The following is a 15,968-nucleotide window of genomic DNA, read 5'->3' as shown; positions in this document are numbered from 1 at the left end:
TAATTACAGAAACAGACCCCTGTCTACTATTCTACTCCAACAGCACCTCACACCAAATAGGAAACAGACTCCTGTCTGCTACTCTACTCCAACAGCACCTCACACCAAATAAGAAACAGACCCCTGTCTACTATTCTACTCCAACAGCACCTCACACCAAATAGGATACAGACTCCTCCCCCTTGCGCTGTGGTTCCTTGCTTTCCTTTTATGTTAATGGACTAAGTCACCTTGTTTAATACCCAGCTGTTAAATAACCGCTCCTGCTGGAAGGCTGGATGATGTAATAGCCTGCTATGTATAGAATATAGACCTGTTCAACATGACTAGTATAGAATATAGACCTGTTCTACATGACTAGTATAGAATATAGACCTGTTCAACATGACTAGTATAGAATATAGACCTGTTCAACATGACTAGTATAGAATATAGACCTGTTCTACATAACTAGTATAGAATATAGACCTGTTCTACATAACTAGTATAGAATATAGACCTGTTCTACATAACTAGTATAGAATATAGACCTGTTCTACATAACTAGTATAGAATATAGACCTGTTCTACATGACTAGTATAGAATATAGACCTGTTCTACATGACTAGTATAGAATATAGACCTGTTCTACATGACTAGTATAGAATATAGACCTGTTCAACATGACTAGTATAGAATATAGACCTGTTCTACATGACTAGTATAGAATATAGACCTGTTCTACATGACTAGTATAGAATATAGACCTGTTCTACATGACTGGTATAGAATATAGACCTGTTCTACATAACTGGTATAGAATATAGACCTGTTCTACATGACTAGTATAGAAGTTCAACATGACTAGTATAGAATATAGACCTGTTCAACATAACTAGTATAGCATATAGACCTGTTCTACATGACTAGTATAGAAGTTCAACATGACTAGTATAGAATATAGACCTGTTCTACATGACTAGTATAGAATATAGACCTGTTCTACATGACTAGTATAGAAGTTCAACATGACTAGTATAGAATATAGACCTGTTCAACATGACTAGTATAGAATATAGACCTGTTCTACATGACTAGTATAGAAGTTCAACATGACTAGTATAGAAGTTCAACATGACTAGTATAGAATATAGATAGAAATATAACACTACTATTACTAGTTATCTGTAGAAACCAATTAGGAAGTTGTATTATTTAATGAACTAACACTTTCTATTTGTTCCTAGCTTCTACAACTGGGAGACCCAGGTGTCCACGTCCAATGTCAGCGCTAACTACCAGGTGATCGCTGAGAACTCCAGTGGTCTGCTTTTTAAGAACAAGACAGACAGAAAGATTCTCAACGTGGACCCTAAGGTAGGCTATGTGGTGTGATGGTGTTGTGCTCTCCTCTGGTCTATGTTTCCCAGAGAGAGAGAGAGAGAGAGAGAGAGAGAGAGAGAGGGTGCTGCTGTCAGACAGACAGAGTTAGGTCCCCTGCTGACTGTCAGACAGACAGACAGAGTTAGGTCCCCTGCTGACTGTCAGACAGACAGACAGAGTTAGGTCCCCTGCTGACTGACAGACAGACAGACAGAGTTAGGTCCCCTGCTGACTGTCAGACAGACAGACAGACAGACAGACAGACAGACAGACAGACAGACAGACAGACAGACAGACAGACAGACAGACAGACAGACAGACAGACAGAGTTAGGTCCCCTGCTGACTGTCAGACAGACAGACAGACAGAGTTAGGTCCCCTGCTGACTGTCAGACAGACAGACAGACAGACAGACAGACAGAGTTAGGTCCCCTGCTGACTGTCAGACAGACAGACAGACAGACAGAGTTAGGTCCCCTGCTGACTGTCAGACAGACAGACAGAGTTAGGTCCCCTGCTGACTGTCAGACAGACAGACAGACAGACAGACAGACAGACAGACAGACAGACAGACAGACAGACAGACAGACAGACATACAGACAGACAGACAGACAGACAGACAGACAGACAGACAGACAGACAGACAGACAGACAGACAGACAGAGTTAGGTCCCCTGCTGACTGTCGTTAAACACAGGGTTCTACAAGGTAACTCCACCCTAATCCACTGTCTGCTAGTTCTGGGTGTTAACGTAGATCTCTTTCCTCTCTGCTGGGGGCAGAGTGGGAAGGGAAGGAGCTTTGTGGAGCAGCACAACTGTTTTGAACATGAGTTGCAAACTGAGCTTTAGGGACATATTGAGTTCTGCTGTGTTGTTGAGTTCTGCTGTTAAGGGGCGAAATCATAATCGCTCCAACTGCGGTTGAGCACCGCCCAGCCCCGACCAGCACCGCCCAGCCCCGACCAGCACCGCCCAGCCCCGACCAGAGCAACGCAGAGTAGAGCAGACCAGGCTGCTTATTAAAACACTAGAGGCCCTGGAAGCCAGACAGAGCAACCAGCAACCACCCACATGCCCAGAACCCAGCCCAGTCCTGAACAGCATGGCAATGCCCCAGCCCAGCTCAACCCAGCCCAGCTCAACCCAGCCCAGTTCAACCCAGCCCAGCTCAACCCAGCCCAGCTCAACCCAGACCCAACGCAGACCCGGCCGTGGCAAGGCACAGACCCGGCCGTGGCAAGGCACAGACCCAGCCGTGGCAAGGCACAGACCCAGCCGTGGCAAAGCACAGACCCAGCCGTGGCAAGGCACAGACCCAGCCGTGGCACAGACCCAGCCGTGGCAAGGCACAGACCCAGCCGTGGCAAGGCACAGACCCAGCCGTGGCACAGACCCAGCCGTGGCAAGGCACAGACCCAGCCGTGGCAAGGCACAGACCCAGCCGTGGCAAAGCACAGACCCAGCCGTGGCACAGACCCAGCCGTGGCACAGACCCAGCCGTGGCAAGGCACAGACCCAGCCGTGGCACAGACCCAGCCGTGGCAAGGCACAGACCCAGCCGTGGCAAAGCACAGACCCAGCCGTGGCAAGGCACAGACCCAGCCGTGGCAAAGCACAGACCCAGCCGTGGCAAGGCACAGACCCAGCCGTGGCACAGACCCAGCCGTGGCAAAGCACAGACCCAGCCGTGGTGATGATTATAGAATGTTTGCCTGATGTTGCAAGAACCTTCCCAGATCACATGTTGTATGTTCTTTAAAGGTTCCCACATCACAGCTGCTCTGTCAACCTTCTGTCAACATGGGAACCTTTAAAGAACTCAGAAAGACTGTTCTGTCAACATTCTGTCAACATCAAGGAAACGTTTTGTGCACCCTGATACAAACATTATGAATATCAGCAGAACTGGACAGTTTGTGTTTTGGGAATCTATCTCCAGTCATATCTTCACAACGTTGCTTAAATAAGCATTCTGGGAATGTTTATAGAACAGACAAAATGTGATCTGGGAATGTTTAAAGAACAGACAAAATGTGATCTGGGAATGTTTAAAGAACAGACAAAATGTGATCTGGGAATGTTTAAAGAACAGACAAAATGTGATCTGGGAATGTTTAAAGAACAGACAAAATGTGATCTGGGAATGTTTAAAGAACAGACAAAATGTGATCTGGGAATGTTTATAGAACAGACAAAATGTGATCTGGGAATGTTTAAAGAACAGACAAAATGTGATCTGGGAATGTTTATAGAACAGACTAAATGTGATCTGGGAATGTTTATAGAACAGACTAAATGTGATCTGGGAATGATTTTTTTGCACCCTATTAGAAACATTGTAGAATCATCCACACAACTGGACAATTTTTGTGTGGGTGGAGGGGCCCCAGCTGCTCCCATGCTCACACCTCTTTATGTAATCTGGGTGGAGGGGCCTCATCTGCTCCCATGCTCACACCTCTTTATGTAATCTGGGTGGAGGGGCCCCATCTGCTCCCATGCTCACACCACTTTATGTAATCTGGGTGGAGGGGCCTCAGCTGCTCCCATGCTCACACCTCTTTATGTAATCTGGGTGGAGGGGACCCAGCTGCTCCCATGCTCACGCTTTATGTAATCTGAGTGGAGGGGCCCCAGCTGCTCCCATGCTCACGCTTTATGTAATCTGGGTGGAGGGGCCCCATGCTCACACCTCTTTATGTAATCTGGGTGGAGGGGCCCCATCTGCTCCCATGCTCACGCTTTATGTAATCTGGGTGGAGGGGCCCCATGCTCACACCTCTTTATGTAATCTGGGTGGAGGGGCCCCAGCTGCTCCCATGCTCACGCTTTATGTAATCTGGGTGGAGGGGCCCCATGCTCACACCTCTTTATGTAATCTGGGTGGAGGGGCCCCAGCTGCTCCCATGCTCACGCTTTATGTAATCTGGGTGGAGGGGCCCCCATGCTCACACTTCTTTATGTAATCTGGGTGGAGGGGTCCCAGCTGCTCCCATACTCACGCTTTATGTAATCTGAGTGGAGGGGCCCCAGCTGCTCCCATGCTCACGCTTTATGTAATCTGGGTGGAGGGGCCCCATCTGCTCCCATGCTCACGCTTTATGTAATCTGAGTGGAGGGGCCCCAGCTGCTCCCATGCTCACGCTTTATGTAATCTGGGTGGAGGGTATCTAGCTGCTCCCATGCTCACGCTTTATGTAATCTGGGTGGAGGGTATCTAGCTGCTCCCATGCTCACACTTTATGTAATCTGGGTGGACGGGCCTCAGCTGCTCCCATGCTCACACCTCTTTATGTAATCTGAGTGGAGGGGCCCCCCTGCTCCCATGCTCACACCACTTTATGTAATCTGGGTGGAGGGGCCCCAGCTGCTCCCATGCTCACACCTCTTTATGTAATCTGGGTGGAGGGGCCTCAGCTGCTCCCATGCTCACACCTCTTTATGTAATCTGGGTGGAGGGGCCCCATCTGCTCCCATGCTCACACCTCTTTATGTAATCTGGGTGGAGGGGCCTCAGCTGCTCCCATGCTCACACCTCTTTATGTAATCTGGGTGGAGGGTATCCAGCTGCTCCCATGCTCACACCTCTTTATGTAATCTGAGTGGAGGGGCCCCAGCTGCTCCCATGCTCACACCTCTTTATGTAATCTGGGTGGAGGGGCCCCAGCTGCTCCCATGCTCACACCTCTTTATGTAATCTGGGTGGAGGGGCCTCATCTGCTCCCATGCTCACACCACTTTATGTAATCTGAGTGGAGGGGCTCCCATGCTCACACCACTTTATGTAATCTGAGTGGAGGGGCCCCAGCTGCTCCCATGCTCACACCTCTTTATGTAATCTGGGTGGAGGGGCCCCAGCTGCTCCCATGCTCACACCACTTTATGTAATCTGAGTGGAGGGGCCCCAGCTGCTCCCATGCTCACACCTCTTTATGTAATCTGGGTGGAGGGGCCTCATCTGCTCCCATGCTCACACCACTTTATGTAATCTGAGTGGAGGGGCTCCCATGCTCACACCACTTTATGTAATCTGAGTGGAGGGGCCCCAGCTGCTCCCATGCTCACACCTCTTTATGTAATCTGGGTGGAGGGGCCTCAGCTGCTCCCATGCTCACACCTCTTTATGTAATCTGGGTGGAGGGGCCCAAGTCACCCTGGGAAATATGTTTAGCCAGGCCCAGAAACGACCAAATCTTTAAAAAGCAGGATGTTCTGAAAACTATAGACATGTCTGATAACATCCTCTAGCTAGGATACAGGTTGTTTTTGGCTTTTGGACCTTGTTGGATTTTAAAAACATTGTAAATTCTAAAACAATTACTCTGAGTTCATTTAGTTAATTGAGTAATCTAATAATCTAGTTCAAAGGATTTGGGGATATTTCCCAACAGTGTTTCTCCTCTAACCCTGCTGTCTGTAGGCCTCACCTGGTGTTCCTGCCGTCTGTAGGCCTCACCTGGTGTTCCTGCCATCTGTAGGCCTCACCTGGTGTTTGTTTCCTCTGTAGGCCTCACCTGGTGTTTGTTTCCTCTGTAGACCTCACCTGGTGTTTGTTTCATCTGTAGACCTCACCTGGTGTTTGTTTCCTCTGTAGGCCTCACCTGGTGTTCCTGCCATCTGTAGACCTCACCTGGTGTTTGTTTCCTCTGTAGACCTCACCTGGTGTTTGTTTCCTCTGTAGACCTCACCTGGTGTTTGTTTCCTCTGTAGACCTCACCTGGTGTTTGTTTCCTCTGTAGACCTCACCTGGTGTTTGTTTCCTCTGTAGGCCTCACCTGGTGTTTGTTTCCTCTGTAGACCTCACCTGGTGTTTGTTTCATCTGTAGACCTCACCTGGTGTTTGTTTCCTCTGTAGACCTCACCTGGTGTTTGTTTCCTCTGTAGACCTCACCTGGTGTTTGTTTCCTCTGTAGACCTCACCTGGTGTTTGTTTCCTCTTTAGGCCTCACCTGGTGTTTGTTTCCTCTGTAGGCCTCACCTGGTGTTTGTTTCCTCTGTAGACCTCACCTGGTGTTTGTTTCCTCTGTAGACCTCACCTGGTGTTTGTTTCCTCTGTAGACCTCACCTGGTGTTTGTTTCCTCTGTAGACCTCACCTGGTGTTTGTTTCCTCTGTAGACCTCACTTGGTGTTCCTGCCATCTGTAGACCTCACCTGGTGTTTGTTTCCTCTGTAGACCTCACCTGGTGTTTGTTTCCTCTGTAGACCTCACCTGGTGTTTGTTTCCTCTGTAGGCCTCACCTGGTGTTTGTTTCCTCTGTAGACCTCACCTGGTGTTTGTTTCCTCTGTAGACCTCACCTGGTGTTTGTTTCCTCTGTAGACCTCACCTGGTGTTTGTTTCCTCTGTAGACCTCACCTGGTGTTTGTTTCCTCTGTAGACCTCACCTGGTGTTTGTTTCCTCTGTAGACCTCACCTGGTGTTTGTTTCCTCTGTAGGCCTCACCTGGTGTTTGTTTCCTCTGTAGACCTCACCTGGTGTTTGTTTCCTCTGTAGACCTCACCTGGTGTTTGTTTCCTCTGTAGACCTCACCTGGTGTTTGTTTCCTCTGTAGACCTCACCTGGTGTTTGTTTCCTCTGTAGACCTCACCTGGTGTTTGTTTCCTCTGTAGACCTCACCTGGTGTTTGTTTCCTCTGTAGGCCTCACCTGGTGTTTGTTTCCTCTGTAGACCTCACCTGGTGTTTGTTTCCTCTGTAGACCTCACCTGGTGTTTGTTTCCTCTGTAGACCTCACCTGGTGTTTGTTTCCTCTGTAGACCTCACCTGGTGTTTGTTTCCTCTGACCTCACCTGGTGGCCTCACCTGGTGTTTGTTTCCTCTGTAGACCTCACCTGGTGTTTGTTTCCTCTGTAGACCTCACCTGGTGTTTGTTTCCTCTGTAGACCTCACCTGGTGTTTGTTTCCTCTGTAGACCTCACCTGGTGTTTGTTTCCTCTGTAGACCTCACCTGGTGTTTGTTTCCTCTGTAGACCTCACCTGTGTTTGTTTCTCTGACCCATCTGTAGACCTCACCTGGTGTTTGTTCACCTGGTGTTTGTTTCCTCTGTAGACCTCACCTGGTGTTTGTTTCCTCTGTAGGCCTCACCTGGTGTTTGTTTCCTCTGTAGGCCTCACCTGGTGTTTGTTTCCTCTGTAGACCTCACCTGGTGTTTGTTTCCTCTGTAGACCTCACCTGGTGTTTGTTTCCTCTGTAGGCCTCACCTGGTGTTTGTTTCCTCTGTAGGCCTCACCTGGTGTTTGTTTCACCTCTGTAGACCTCACCTGGTGTTTGTTTCCTCTGTAGGCCTCACCTGGTGTTTGTTTCCTCTGTAGGCCTCACCTGGTGTTTGTTTCCTCTGTAGACCTCACCTGGTGTTTGTTTCCTCTGTAGGCCTCACCTGGTGTTTGTTTCCTCTGTAGACTCACCTGGTGTTTGTTTCCTCTGTAGACCTCACCTGGTGTTTGTTTCCTCTGTAGACCTCACCTGGTGTTTGTTTCCTCTGTAGACCTCACCTGGTGTTTGTTTCATCTGTAGACCTCACCTGGTGTTTGTTTCCTCTGTACCTGGTGTTTGCCTCACCTGGTGTTTGTTTCCTCTGTAGACCTCACCTGGTGTTTGTTTCCTCTGTAGACCTCACCTGGTGTTTGTTTCCTCTGTAGTTTGTTTCCATCTTCACCTGGTGTTTGTTTCCTCTGTAGGCCTCACCTGGTGTTTGTTTCCTCTGTAGACCTCACCTGGTGTTTGTTTCCTCTGTAGACCTCACCTGGTGTTTGTTTCCCTCTGTAGGCTTCACCTGGTGTTTGTTTCCTCTGTAGGCCTCACCTGGTGTTTGTTTCCTCTGTAGACCTCACCTGGTGTTTGTTTCCTCTGTAGACCTCACCTGGTGTTTGTTTCCTCTGTAGACCTCACCTGGTGTTTGTTTCCTCTGTAGACCTCACCTGGTGTTTGTTTCCTCTGTAGACCTCACCTGGTGTTTGTTTCCTCTGTAGACCTCACCTGGTGTTTGTTTCCTCTGTAGACCTCACCTGGTGTTTGTTTCCTCTGTAGTTTGTTTCCTCTTCACCTGGTGTTTGTTTCCTCTGTAGGCCTCACCTGGTGTTTGTTTCCTCTGTAGACCTCACCTGGTGTTTGTTTCCTCTGTAGACCTCACCTGGTGTTTGTTTCCTCTGTAGGCTTCACCTGGTGTTTGTTTCCTCTGTAGGCCTCACCTGGTGTTTGTTTCCTCTGTAGACCTCACCTGGTGTTTGTTTCCTCTGTAGACCTCACCTGGTGTTTGTTTCCTCTGTAGACCTCACCTGGTGTTTGTTTCCTCTGTAGGCCTCACCTGGAGACAACTCGTCCAGGACGCCCCTCCAGTCTGAACTCTACAGCCAAGTCGTCATCTATGACCACATCACCAGGAGGACCTAGCCAATCACCTCTCACTGTCTCCTCCCTGCTACCACCACCTCACACTGCTATTAAACACATACTGGAAGCCTCTAGTGTGATGTAATAAAGGTTGTCCCCCCCATCAATGCGGTGCTCTTTCTCTTGTCTCTTTCTATAAGCCTCTCCACCTGGGTGTGGGGTCTGAGGACTGATGACAGTGCAGCCTAACTATCCTGTAGGGTGCTGTGCTACACACTGAATGTGAAATCCCATGGAGAACCCAAACAACAACAGAACAGACTGTCAGACCTTATGGTAGACTTTACCTCTGATAGAGTCTCATCTTTACCTCTGATAGAGTCTCATCTTTACCTCTGATAGAGTCTCATCTTGGGTCATATCTACAGACCTTATGGTAGACTTTACCTCTGATAGAGTCTCATCTTGGGTCATATCTACAGACCTTATGGTAGACTTTACCTCTGATAGAGTCTCATCTTTACCTCTGATAGAGTCTCATCTTTACCTCTGATAGAGTCTCATCTTTACCTCTGATAGAGTCTCATCTTTACCTCTGATAGAGTCTCATCTTTACCTCTGATAGAGTCTCATCTTTACCTCTGATAGAGTCTCATCTTGGGTCATATCTACAGACCTTATGGTAGACTTTTCTGATAGAGTCTCATTTTTACCTCTGATAGAGTCTCATCTTTACCTCTGATAGAGTCTCATCTTTACCTCTGATAGAGTCTCATCTTGGGTCATATCTACAGACCTTATGGTAGACTTTACCTCTGATAGAGTCTCATCTTTACCTCTGATAGAGTCTCATCTTTACCTCTGATAGAGTCTCATCTTTACCTCTGATAGAGTCTCATCTTGGGTCATATCTACAGACCTTATGGTAGACTTTACCTCTGATAGAGTCTCATCTTTACCTCTGATAGAGTCTCATCTTTACCTCTGATAGAGTCTCATCTTTTTACCTCTGATAGAGTCTCATCTTTACCTCTGATAGAGTCTCATCTTTACCTCTGATAGAGTCTCATCTTTACCTCTGATAAGTCTCATCTTTACCTCTGATAGAGTCTCATCTTGGGTCATATCTACAGACCTTATGGTAGACTTTACCTCTGATAGAGTCTCATCTTTACCTCTGATAGAGTCTCATCTTTACCTCTGATAGAGTCTCATCTTTACCTCTGATAGAGTCTCATCTTTACCTCTGATAGAGTCTCATCTTTACCTCTGATAGAGTCTCATCTTTACCTCTGATAGAGTCTCATCTTTACCTCTGATAGAGTCTCATCTTTACCTCTGATAGAGTCTCATCTTTACCTCTGATAGAGTCTCATCTTTACCTCTGATAGAGTCTCATCTTTACCTCTGATAGAGTCTCATCTTGACCTCTGATAGAGTCTCATCTTGGATCATATCTACAGATCTTATGGTAGACTTTACCTCTGATAGAGTCTCATCTTTACCTCTGATAGAGTCTCATCTTTACCTCTGATAGAGTCTCATCTTTACCTCTAATAGAGTCTCATCTTTACCTCTGATAGAGTCTCATCTTTACCTCTGATAGAGTCTCATCTTTACCTCTGATAGAGTCTCATCTTTACCCCTGATAGAGTCTCATCTTTACCTCTGATAGAGTCTCATCTTGGGTCATATCTACAGACCTTATGGTAGACTTTACCTCTGATAGAGTCTCATCTTTACCTCTGATAGAGTCTCATCTTGTATCATATCTACAGATCTTATGGTAGACTTTACCTCTGATAGAGTCTCATCTTTACCTCTGATAGAGTCTCATCTTTACCTCTGATAGAGTCTCATCTTTACCTCTAATAGAGTCTCATCTTGATAGAGTCTCCTCTGATAGAGTCTCATCTTTACCTCTGATAGAGTCTCATCTTTACCCCTGATAGAGTCTCATCTTTACCTCTGATAGTCTCATCTTTACCTCTGATAGAGTCTCATCTTTACCTCTGATAGAGTCTCATCTTTACCTCTGATAGAGTCTCATCTTGGGTCATATCTACAGACCTTATGGTAGACTTTACCTCTGATAGAGTCTCATCTTTACCTCTGATAGAGTCTCATCTTTACCTCTGATAGAGTCTCATCTTTACCTCTGATAGAGTCTCATCTTTACCTCTGATAGAGTCTCATCTTTACCTCTGATAGAGTCTCATCTTTACCTCTGATAGAGTCTCATCTTTACCTCTGATAGAGTCTCATCTTGACCTCTGATAGAGTCTCATCTTGGATCATATCTACAGATCTTATGGTAGACTTTACCTCTGATAGAGTCTCATCTTTACCTCTGATAGAGTCTCATCTTTACCTCTGATAGAGTCTCATCTTTACCTCTAATAGAGTCTCATCTTTACCTCTGATAGAGTCTCATCTTTACCTCTGATAGAGTCTCATCTTTACCTCTGATAGAGTCTCATCTTTACCCCTGATAGAGTCTCATCTTTACCTCTGATAGAGTCTCATCTTTACCTCTGATAGAGTCTCATCTTTACCTCTGATAGAGTCTCATCTTTACCTCTGATAGAGTCTCATCTTGGATCATATCTACAGACCTTATGGTAGACTTTACCTCTGATAGAGTCTCATCTTTACCTCTGATAGAGTCTCATCTTTACCTCTGATAGAGTCTCATCTTTACCTCTGATAGAGTCTCATCTTGGGTCATATCTACAGACCTTATGGTAGACTTTACCTCTGATAGAGTCTCATCTTTACCTCTGATAGAGTCTCATCTTGGATCATATCTACAGATCTTATGGTAGACTTTACCTCTGATAGAGTCTCATCTTTACCTCTGATAGAGTCTCATCTTTACCTCTGATAGAGTCTCATCTTTACCTCTAATAGAGTCTCATCTTTACCTCTGATAGAGTCTCATCTTTACCTCTGATAGAGTCTCATCTTTACCTCTGATAGAGTCTCATCTTTACCCCTGATAGAGTCTCATCTTTACCTCTGATAGAGTCTCATCTTTACCTCTGATAGAGTCTCATCTTTACCTCTGATAGAGTCTCATCTTTACCTCTGATAGAGTCTCATCTTGGATCATATCTACAGACCTTATGGTAGACTTTACCTCTGATAGAGTCTCATCTTTACCTCTGATAGAGTCTCATCTTTACCTCTGATAGAGTCTCATCTTTACCTCTGATAGAGTCTCATCTTGGGTCATATCTACAGACCTTATGGTAGACTTTACCTCTGATAGAGTCTCATCTTTACCTCTGATAGAGTCTCATCTTGGATCATATCTACAGATCTTATGGTAGACTTTACCTCTGATAGAGTCTCATCTTTACCTCTGATAGAGTCTCATCTTTACCTCTGATAGAGTCTCATCTTTACCTCTAATAGAGTCTCATCTTTACCTCTGATAGAGTCTCATCTTTATTTCTGATAGAGTCTCATCTTTACCTCTGATAGAGTCTCATCTTTACCCTTGATAGAGTCTCATCTTTACCTCTGATAGAGTCTCATCTTTACCTCTGATAGAGTCTCATCTTTACCTCTGATAGAGTCTCATCTTTACCTCTGATAGAGTCTCATCTTGGGTCATATCTACAGACCTTATGGTAGACTTTACCTCTGATAGAGTCTCATCTTTACCTCTGATAGAGTCTCATCTTTACCTCTGATAGAGTCTCATCTTTACCTCTGATAGAGTCTCATCTTTACCTCTGATAGAGTCTCATCTTTACCTCTGATAGAGTCTCATCTTGACCTCTGATAGAGTCTCATCTTGGATCATATCTACAGATCTTATGGTAGACTTTTACCTCTGATAGAGTCTCATCTTTACCTCTGATAGAGTCTCATCTTTACCTCTGATAGAGTCTCATCTTGGGTCATATCTACAGACCTTATGGTAGACTTTACCTCTGATAGAGTCTCATCTTTACCTCTGATAGAGTCTCATCTTTACCTCTGATAGAGTCTCATCTTTACCTCTGATAGAGTCTCATCTTGGGTCATATCTACAGACCTTATGGTAGACTTTACCTCTGATAGAGTCTCATCTTTACCTCTGATAGAGTCTCATCTTGGATCATATCTACAGATCTTATGGTAGACTTTACCTCTGATAGAGTCTCATCTTTACCTCTGATAGAGTCTCATCTTTACCTCTGATAGAGTCTCATCTTTACCTCTAATAGAGTCTCATCTTTACCTCTGATAGAGTCTCATCTTTATTTCTGATAGAGTCTCATCTTTACCTCTGATAGAGTCTCATCTTTACCCTTGATAGAGTCTCATCTTTACCTCTGATAGAGTCTCATCTTTACCTCTGATAGAGTCTCATCTTTACCTCTGATAGAGTCTCATCTTTACCTCTGATAGAGTCTCATCTTGGGTCATATCTACAGACCTTATGGTAGACTTTACCTCTGATAGAGTCTCATCTTGGGTCATATCTACAGACCTTATGGTAGACTTTACCTCTGATAGAGTCTCATCTTTACCTCTGATAGAGTCTCATCTTTACCTCTGATAGAGTCTCATCTTTACCTCTGATAGAGTCTCATCTTTACCTCTGATAGAGTCTCATCTTTACCTCTGATAGAGTCTCATCTTTACCTCTGATAGAGTCTCATCTTGGGTCATATCTACAGACCTTATGGTAGACTTTACCTCTGATAGAGTCTCATTTTTACCTCTGATAGAGTCTCATCTTTACCTCTGATAGAGTCTCATCTTTACCTCTGATAGAGTCTCATCTTGGGTCATATCTACAGACCTTATGGTAGACTTTACCTCTGATAGAGTCTCATCTTTACCTCTGATAGAGTCTCATCTTTACCTCTGATAGAGTCTCATCTTTACCTCTGATAGAGTCTCATCTTTACCTCTGATAGAGTCTCATCTTGGGTCATATCTACAGACCTTATGGTAGACTTTACCTCTGATAGAGTCTCATCTTTACCTCTGATAGAGTCTCATCTTTACCTCTGATAGAGTCTCATCTTTACCTCTGATAGAGTCTCATCTTTACCTCTGATAGAGTCTCATCTTTACCTCTGATAGAGTCTCATCTTTACCTCTGATAGAGTCTCATCTTTACCTCTGATAGAGTCTCATCTTGGGTCATATCTACAGACCTTATGGTAGACTTTACCTCTGATAGAGTCTCATCTTTACCTCTGATAGAGTCTCATCTTTACCTCTGATAGTCTCATCTTTACCTCTGATAGAGTCTCATCTTTACCTCTGATAGAGTCTCATCTTTACCTCTGATAGAGTCTCATCTTTACCTCTGATAGAGTCTCATCTTTACCTCTGATAGAGTCTCATCTTTACCTCTGATAGAGTCTCATCTTTACCCCTGATAGAGTCTCATCTTTACCTCTGATAGAGTCTCATCTTTACCTCTGATAGAGTCTCATCTTTACCTCTAATAGAGTCTCATCTTTACCTCTGATAGAGTCTCATCTTTACCTCTGATAGAGTCTCATCTTTACCTCTGATAGAGTCTCATCTTTACCCCTGATAGAGTCTCATCTTTACCTCTGATAGAGTCTCATCTTACCTCTGATAGAGTCTCATCTTTTACCTCTGATAGAGTCTCATCTTTACCTCTGATAGAGTCTCATCTTTACCTCTGATAGAGTCTCATCTTTACCTCTGATAGAGTCTCATCTTTACCTCTGATAGAGTCTCATCTTTACCCCTGATAGTCTCATCTTTACCTCTGATAGAGTCTCATCTTGGGTCATATCTACAGACCTTATGGTAGACTTTACCTCTGATAGAGTCCCATCTTTACCTCTGATAGAGTCTCATCTTTACCTCTGATAGAGTCTCATCTTTACCTCTGATAGAGTCTCATCTTTACCTCTGATAGAGTCTCATCTTTACCTCTGATAGAGTCTCATCTTTACCTCTGATAGAGTCTCATCTTTACCTCTGATAGAGTCTCATCTTGGATCTATACCAAGTCAGATGTTATCATGTGATCATGATCAAGTCTATCCCAAGTTAGAGCTAGTTCATCAATATATAAAAAAAGAAGAAAAAAAGAAATGGAGGAACCTATTCAACAAAGATCCAGTGTAATATTTTATAAATCCAGATCCAGTGTAATATTTTATAAATCCAGATCCAGTGTAATATTTTATAAATCCAGATCCAGTGTAATATTTTATAAATCCAGATCCAGTGTAATATTTTATAAATCCAGATCCAGTGTAATATTTTATAAATCCAGATCCAGTGTAATATTTTATAAAAAATAAAGCGAACTGGATGGAATATTGGGGAAAAATTTACCCAAATAATTTTTGAATCTTCAACATATGAAATGCCAAAAATAATTTACTGAAACCTACGTTACAAATAATGGAGTCACTCATGATTCACCGAATGATATTTAGAAAGAGGAAGTAAAGTACTTTAAAGATGTTTTGGTTTCAGTCTCCTCCATCTCTTCTAACAGAAGTCATGATTCACCGAATGATTTTTAGAAAGAGGAAGCAGTACTTTAAAGATGTTTTTGTTTCAGTCTCCTCCATCTCTTCTAACAGAAGTCATGATTCACCGAATGATATTTAGAAAGAGGAAGTAAAGTACTTTAAAGATGTTTTGGTTTCAGTCTCCTCCATCTCTTCTAACAGAAGTCATGATTCACCGAATGATTTTTAGAAAGAGGAAGTAAAGTACTTTAAAGATGTTTTGGTTTCAGTCTCCTCCATCTCTTCTAACAGAAGTCATGATTCACCGAATGATATTTAGAAAGAGGAAGTAAAGTACTTTAAGCATGTTTTGGTTTCAGTCTCCTCCATCTCTTCTAACAGAAGTCATGATTCACCGAATGATATTTAGAAAGAGGAAGTAAAGTACTTTAAAGATGTTTTGGTTTCAGTCTCCTCCATCTCTTCTAACAGAAGTCATGATTCACCGAATGATATTTAGAAAGAGGAAGTAAAGTACTTTAAGCATGTTTTGGTTTCAGTCTCTCCATCTCTTCTAACAGAAGTCATGATTCACCGAATGATATTTAGAAAGAGGAAGTAAAGTACTTTAAGCATGTTTTGGTTTCAGTCTCCTCCATCTCTTCTAACAGAAGTCATGATTCACCGAATGATATTTAGAAAGAGGAAGTAAAGTACTTTAAGCATGTTTTGGTTTCAGTCTCCTCCATCTCTTCTAACAGAAGTCATGATTCACTGAATGATATTTAGAAAGAGGAAGTAAAGTACTTTAAGATGTTTTGGTTT

General features: G+C 44.1%; 1 long non-coding RNA gene across 1 annotated transcript; it reads left to right on the top strand.

Moving 5' to 3' along the window:
• Window positions 1-972: 972 nt before the first annotated feature.
• LOC135567103 (uncharacterized) lies at window positions 973-8,861 on the top strand. The gene is made up of 2 exons (XR_010462253.1): window positions 973-1,357; window positions 8,662-8,861. It is a non-coding gene; the product is annotated as an uncharacterized LOC135567103 (long non-coding RNA).
• The last annotated feature ends 7,107 nt before the right edge of the window (window positions 8,862-15,968 follow it).

This window comes from Oncorhynchus nerka, unplaced genomic scaffold (genome assembly GCF_034236695.1).
Source record: "Oncorhynchus nerka isolate Pitt River unplaced genomic scaffold, Oner_Uvic_2.0 unplaced_scaffold_2637, whole genome shotgun sequence".
NCBI classification, from domain to species: Eukaryota; Metazoa; Chordata; class Actinopteri; order Salmoniformes; family Salmonidae; genus Oncorhynchus; species Oncorhynchus nerka.
Note: the sequence above shows the minus strand (reverse complement) of the source record. Positions and strands in the feature narration are given on the sequence as shown.